Source organism: Adiantum capillus-veneris, chromosome 1, assembly GCF_014529385.1.
Source record: "Adiantum capillus-veneris isolate H3 chromosome 1, ASM1452938v2, whole genome shotgun sequence".
Lineage (NCBI taxonomy): Eukaryota > Viridiplantae > Streptophyta > Polypodiopsida > Polypodiales > Pteridaceae > Adiantum > Adiantum capillus-veneris.
The window spans coordinates 34,807,227-34,815,225 of record NC_140931.1 but is presented as its reverse complement, the minus strand read 5'-3'; positions in this window follow the sequence as shown (position 1 = coordinate 34,815,225).

Here is a 7,999-nt window from a genome sequence, read left to right as displayed (position 1 = left end):
CTGAGAAGTGGTTCCGATAGCAATTTGAGGATTTTTCCCCTCAGGACCTTGGCTCCTGTAGTGTCCCATTCTATTGCATCCATAACATCTGATGTTCGGGAAAGTTTGCTCTATAGTGGCTGCAGCTGACACTACCCTCCATTGACCTCCTTGATTATAATTCCCCCTTGCTCTTCCTCTAAAGTTATTGTAGTTGTAATAGTTCCTGGCAAGGGGGTTTCCTTCAGCTGCAAGTGGTTTAGCTCGTAGAAGAGCATCTTGAATAGAGGTGGGTCTCATAGCTTCCAGGCGGTTACTCAAGGGTTTGTTTAGACCCTGACAGAAACGAGCAATCTGTTGTTCCATAGTCATTGGTGGTGCGTAACGTCATGAAGACACATATTTGGTGTAATACTCTTCCAAAGTAAGCCCTAATTGTTTGAGGGCAAAGAACTCATTCATCTTGATAGCTTGGTGAGCTGGAGGAAGATATCTTTCTTTCATTGCCTGCTTCATTCTTTCCCAAGAGGGACTAATGAAAGGATTATTTCTACAGTATTGTTTCCACCAGAGTTTGGCATCTCCGGTGAGTCAAAACATTCCTAACATTGCCTGATTTTCTGAAGCCGTTCCTGCTGCCAAGAAATAATCATTCATGGCATCGAGCCATGCTTTGGCATCACGTTCTAAGTTGGTTCCTTCTCCCTTGAAAGTTGGGAGTTGAGCTTGTTTTAACAGTAGTTTCTTTTCTTGGGTGGGACTATAGAGAATTTTTGTATTTCCCTGAGTTTGTAATTAATGAAAATGCTTTAGTGATTACACTACTGTTGTTTTGATCATGCAAGTTCTCTAATCTATACACTTTTAAAATGCTGAAAACAGAAATCTGATAATCATCATCACCATCTCAATTAATTACACAAGCATGTTATAAAACCATGGTATATACAAAGGTTGATACAATGCTGACTCATACTATGTACAAGATGGACTCATACTATATACAAGACAGACTCATGCTATTTACAATGTGTGATTCCCTAAATCAACATCCTTTTTACCACTGGTGGGTCTGATAGGGGATAAAAAAAGATGACGTCTTTTGGTCCCCTAAACTTTGGGCCTACCCTCATGGGCCCGATCCTACCTGGGTATTTTACTGTGGCTACCTGATCATAGACCCACTGATTCTATGACACTTCTACCCCATCTACAACAATGGTCTAATCTGGATCTTTAGTCCCACTGAAGAACAAAACTTCGATGGTCCGAAGTGTTTCTGTACACTTGAGTCTTTTTAGATTGAGTGTCAACCCTTCTAACTGTCCCGCATCAATCAGGAAAATTCCGCCAAACTGTGACCAACTGATTCCTCATGTAGGAGGAGGGGAAAACATTAAATTTAACAATTGCATGATGCTCTTGCGAAGTACAAAGTTGTTGGAGCTACAAGTAGCCTCGAACATGATGTTGAAAATCACAAACTTTTGGTAAGCTTGGCGGATATTTTCCTGTATTGATAGGAAAATTCTCATTTCACAATATACCCTAATTAAAAATTCAATACAACTTGTGCCTATTTCTCAACTTTTACCCTCCTAAGGTCAGGACCTTATTAAACCATGCTCTAATACCACTTGTAAGGTCCCCAACCCCGCCGACACCAAAAGCGGGATGGTACCATTGAACAGGTCTATAGGCCTACTAAAGTCAAAGTCCTTACACCAACCATTGGCAATGGTTTAGGTTTATAGCCCTAGAAGAGACCCAGTCCTATCTCGCAGTGGAAACGGGACCCTAAAAAAAAATAATACTTCTTTGGATTAAGGTTTCTTTAGCCAACGCTTTTTTCTCCTTAGCGTATGTGAGGGCACAACCGTTGGTGGATTCCTCATCCAAGTGAAGAAGTTTCTAAACGTTTTAGTGCGCGGGAATGGATAGTTACCTGACTAATCAGGTCCACCCGTCCATGATTGATAACCTTAGTCAATCCCTACTTACCACTCCGCAATCACACATGATTTGTGTGTTGTTTAATTACTACCACATTCTTTTCACAATTAAAACAATGATTCCTTTTAACTTTCAAAACGGAATTTCCTTAAGACAACCTTTGAAAACAATATTGAAGACATTCTTTCAAAAAAAAACATCTTTAGACTTAAGACAAGGTACTGTCATTCTGAAGTATCACTGACCAGTACTAACTTGTCTCAAGACCACCTATACAGGGGTGAAAAACAACACCCATTCCTTATTTATATAAACCGGGGTGGAAAAAGTCTTTACCCAAAGTCCGGGCGTCCATACGCCAAAACTAGTTACCCATACAACCGGGCGGTTCCTCTAGGATAAACTTGAAAGTACTATCCATAAACATAAACAAGCACGGGGTAAAGACTCCACACGTGCCGAGGTAACCGACTCTTCCATGATGGTATCTCCAGCATTACTCATTACCTAGAGTAAAATGTTTCCAAGGAATTAGAGGTGTTTTGAGACAAGCTGTCTTAAGGATGGTCAAACATTTCTTTCGTGGGTTGATCAGTCATAACCCAATCATTTCTTTTCTAGTTACAATCATTGCTCGTGGGTGTCGAGAAAGTTACCTTCCATTTACAACCAGTTTTATCATTCCCAACCTTACGTATGCAATGCTTAACTTAAAATGAACTTTAAAAGCTATTAGTGAATATAATAGAAATCCACCTGGGACTGCTCGTCCATGTGCTGTGGGGTAGGTGCCCGTAGACTCTCCTCTGTTGGCCTATGGCTATGCCCTACTTCATGGTCATTAGTTGCTTTGTTGCGCTTGTTACTAACATCCTCTTCTTCAGTCAGAGGGTTTCTCCTGGTTCTCTTGGGAGCCATTTCGGTAGCCTTAGAAAAAGACTTAATCCATTAGAAGCTTAATTGAATAGCCTTCATTTTCCTTGCTTACCCAAAAATAAGGATTTTTGGAATAAATAGGGATCTTTAATAGTCGAATTGATAAGTCATTTCTCCTATAACTTAGTTACGTTATAAGTAATTTTTTTCCCACTCTTCCATAAGGATTTTGGACCTCGGTTATTTAGTTGGCAATTAGATAAATTTATTTGCTACTTTTTCCTGTCCATTTTATACAAAAATCGGTTACTTTTGATCAAGATACGTACCTAAACTATTTATCTAAGGTTGGGATATTTATCATAGATTCTTCAAGGTGTATTCCTTTTCTGGTATTGATATCAAAGGTTTTCGATTTAATTTACTATATTTCTCTTTTTATTTTTTCCAGAAATTAATGTAAATTTAGTGGGATATATAGTTAAAATAATTTTCTAATGGTAGCATAATTATCACGGGTTCCCTAAGGTCTAGTGAACCTCTGATAAATAGCTCAATTCAATTTGAATCTATTTGCTAATTTTCCCTATTTAATTTGTCTAAAAAAATAGAGTTTTTCTGTTAAAGTAATTAAGTAGATTAATTATCTGAGCTTCTCTTGATTATCACGGGTCCCTTATCACCTAATTAACCCCTGATAAATATATCACAGCATTTAAAATCAATTTACTATTTTCTCTTATTTAAATTAATAAAAAATAGAGTATTTCTGCTAAAGTAATTAGCTATATATATATTATCTGAGCTTCTCCTAATTATCACAGGTTCCTTAGCACCTAATTAACCACTGATAAATATATCATAGTATTTGAAATCAATTTACTAATTTTCTCTATTTAAATTACTAAAATAGAGTATTTCTATTAAAGTAATTAGCTAGATTAATTATTTGAGATTCTCCTAATTACCACAGGTTTTTTAACACCTAATAAACGCTGATAAATATATCATAGCATTTAAAATCAATTTAATAATTTTTCCTGTTTAAAATTCTCAAAAAACAGAGTAGTTCTACTAAAGTAATTAGCTAGATTAATTATCTGAGCTTCTCCTATTCATCAAGGGTTCCATTACACCTAATTAACCACTGATAAATATATCACATCATTTGAAATCAATGTACTAATTTCCCCTATGTAAATTGCTCAAAAAACAGAGTATTTCTGCTAAAGTAATTAGTTAGATTAATTGTCTGAGCTTATCCTAATTATCATAGGTTCCTTAACACCTAGTTAACCACTGATAAATATATCACATCATTTGAAATCAATGTACTAATTTTCCCTATTTAAATTTCTCAAAAAACAGAGTATTTCTTCTAAAGTAATTAGCTAGATTAATTGTTTGAGCGTATCCTAATTATCACGGGTTCCTTAACACCTAAGTAACCACTGATAAATATATCACATCATTTGAAATCAATGTACTAATTTTTCTTATTTAAATTGCTCAAGAAATAGAGTATTGTTACTAAAGTAATTAGCTAAATTAATTATCTGAGCTTCTCCTATTGATCACGGGTTCCTTAACACCTCATTAACCACTGATAGATATATTACATAATTTGAAATCAATATACTAATTTTCCCTATTTAAATTGCTAAAAAAACAGAGTACTTCTGCTAAAGTAATTAGCAAGATTAAATATCTAAGCTTCTCCTAATTATCATGGGTTCTTTAACATCTAATTAACCATTGATAAATATATCACAGCATTTGAAAGCAATTTAATAATTTTTCCTATTTAATTTGCTCAAAAAACAAAGTAATTTTGTATAATTAATTACAAAAATTACTCAAAAAATTATAGGATAATTTTTCTAGCTTAATGATTGTTTAATGCAGCTCCGATAATTACCTCAACTTAATCTAAGCTTAATTAATATATTTACTATTAATTCATGGTTAATTTGGCTAATTTCTATCATAATATGATAGGATAATTAATTAGCTTAATATTTCTAAGCTTAATTACAATAATCAGCAGAGATTAATTAATTAAGAGAGGTTTTATGAGTATACCAAGGCCTAATCTTTGATTTATTAACAAAATAGCTTAATCTAACCTTGCTAATTAAAAAGGATTAGGCTAATTATCGTTTAGGTTAATCAATTAGAGATTAATCTCTAATGATTTTTGTGTAGTGTTCTCTCTAGATGAGAGAGAGAGTATCAAGGCTTCGAGTTTGAGAAATTATGAAGAGAAGGGATCCTTTTATAGCTTTTTCTGGGCATCGGGCAGTTTCTGGCAGTTTTCCCACATTCCAAGCAGCCCCCTAGCTTGCATTTTGCGCCATTTGCTGCTATCACTGTCCTTGGTAGGTTTCCCTAGCTTCCACACTCCCCCCATACCTTCCAGAATTTACTTGGTTGATTTTTGAAGATCCTTAATGAGATGAAAATTGGAATTTCTAGCTAAGTCTAGAACCTTAGTGTAAAAAGTCTTTGTTAATGATTAATACTGAAACCATCCAATTTTTGTTACTAATTGAATTTCTATTGTAATCTTCCAGGGCCCGTAACTTTCTAGTTTTTATCGGATTCAGATTTTGAAAATTACTAAACATAGTAAAGCTCTGCTTATGATTCCAAAAATACCAAAAGTAATAGTGTTTGGAATCCTTCAATAGTGTTTTCTATTAAGTTTTACAAGCTTTGTACAATCTTTAAGGTTTCGGAAACTGAAAACCTTACAGAGAGAGAGAGGGGGGGGGGGGGGGGGGGGGGGGGAGGGGGATTGAAAGACACAATGCAAAAATGCAAGCAGGGAGAGTTAGGAACCTTGCATTGGGGTAACTAAACTTTGTAGAGGTTGACATTGAGTGAGATGTCAAGGGAAGCTAGGGAGAAATAGATGAAGAGAGAAGTGGGATTTAGATTTATAGATAAATAGAGAGAGAGAGAGAGAGAGAGAGAGGGAGAGAGAAGGGGGAGATTTAGATACACAAGGCAAGAATGCAAGGAGCGAGAGTTAGGACTCAAGCATTAGGGTAACTAAATTTTGTAGAGGTTTACATTGCAAATAGGATGTGAAGGGAGTCTAGGGAGAAAGAGATGAAGAGAGAAGTAAGATTTAGATAGATAGATAATAGAGAGGGAGAGAGAGAGAAGGAGAAGGAGAAGGAGGGAGTGCAAGGAAGAGTTAGGATCAAGGCATTATTGTAACCAAACCTCACAAAGGTTTATGTACAGAGTGGATACAGAGAGAGAGAGAGAGAGAGAGAGAGAGAGAGAGAGAGAGAGAGAGAGAGAGGAGAAGGAGAACGAGAATGAGGGAGTGCAAGGAAGAGTTAGGATCAAGGCATTATTGTAACCAAACCTCACAAAGGTTTATGTTGCAGAGTGAATGCCAAGGGAGGTTAGGGAGATTTAGAGAGAGAGAGAGAGAGAGAGAGAGGAGAGAGACTCCCAAAAGTAAGGTTTTTGAAGTAGATTTCAACGGAGACAGTAGAAAATATGGTGGCTACTTTCCAAAGTGGGTGGCTAAGCTCACTCCAAAATTGCTCAAAAACTTGACCTTTGTGTGGCAACTCACCACTTCTATCAACTACCATGACTACACGGCCCCAATGTGTTATCATCACCTCCCACCAACTCAACCATAAATCCATTTTTGGAATGTTATGGTTACATGGCCTAGAGTTGCCACCAACGTCATATTTTGCTTGAATGTACATATGACTCCTTTGTTGTTCTTGAATGATGGCATTCCTTACAGAGCTTCAAGTTCTCCCTTTAAAAGTCTTTCCTAATATACTTAAGATGGTTGATCAAGATTTTCTCCCATGGGAACAACCATGATCTTTCTCTTCCTACCATTTTCTGTTTATTTTCTCTCCATTAAACTCTTCTACACCATCCCAACTATTGTTAGCATTGTGATCATCATCACCTTGGTGGTAGAATGAGATGAGTGAAAAAAGTTTGAGATAGCTGAAAGTGTAAGAGGTTCATGAGTTATGAGGTATGCCCACTGGTACACATAGATCCATGGAAAAAAGACTCTTATGAATGGTAGTTTGGCATCAATGATCACACTGTTGTTAAAGTGATCATAGTGTAGTGTGTAAAAGCGGTGGTAGATAACTGTGTGTGCTAGAGGAAGAGGGGGAGGTGATGATAATAGAGAATAATAGGTGAGCTTGATCTGCACCCAATGGACATGTAAGTACAATAATAGTGGATATACTCTAGTATCTCCATGGAGCCTAAGATGTAGTCTTGTGTTGTTCCCTCCTCCATGTGGAAAACATGAGCCCTAAAGATTGTGGCCATTGCTTCAACTATTTAAAGAAATTGAGATTATATCTCGATATGAAAAATTTCTACCATAATCTATGATGCTTATGTGGTTCTCTAAGAGTCACTATGCCTTGGAATCCTCCTCATCAAGTGTGGGGCCCTAGATGGGGACCTTAACTTCATGTCTATAACATTGCATGAATTGTGTCCTACTCTTGAGGTCCCTTAACACTAGTTCTATGTAATCAGGCACTTAAGTGTCCTGGGACTCTGTAATGTCCTATCAACACTATATTTTCATATTTATATTATTGTGAAACTAATAAACACATTTTTAGGTCTTGTCATTACTTGGCTAGGTTATGGGATGAAGGACAAGGAGGAATTTTTTCCTGCCACAAAGTGAATCTTGTTTCTTGAGATTCATTATAGGTTTTTGATTGCAATTATCACCAAAAATTGAATTTTTTTTCTCAAACATTTCATAAACGGTCAACTTTTGGATGTGAATTGTATTTTCTATGTCTATGAAGTCCTTCAAATATTGATATATACAACATAAAACAAAATGCTTTAACGGTTAGTTTCCACACCCACTACAACTTATAAACAAATAAGCTTACTTCCTAGAATGCTGATAAGAAGGCAAATTTTGGTCTTTTTTTTGAGATTTGATGATGCTTTATTTCAACCAAATTGATCTATAATTTAAAACCAAGCAATTGCACAGTTTTTGGGGTTTCAATCATATGTTAACTAGGAAACTAGTTATGATTTATTGATATTTACATGAATATTTGAAGTTATGATTGATTTCAAGGTCAATAACTCTCAAAAAGAGATACTCCTACTTTGTGGGTGCTTCTTTATATGAAAACTCCCATTGATA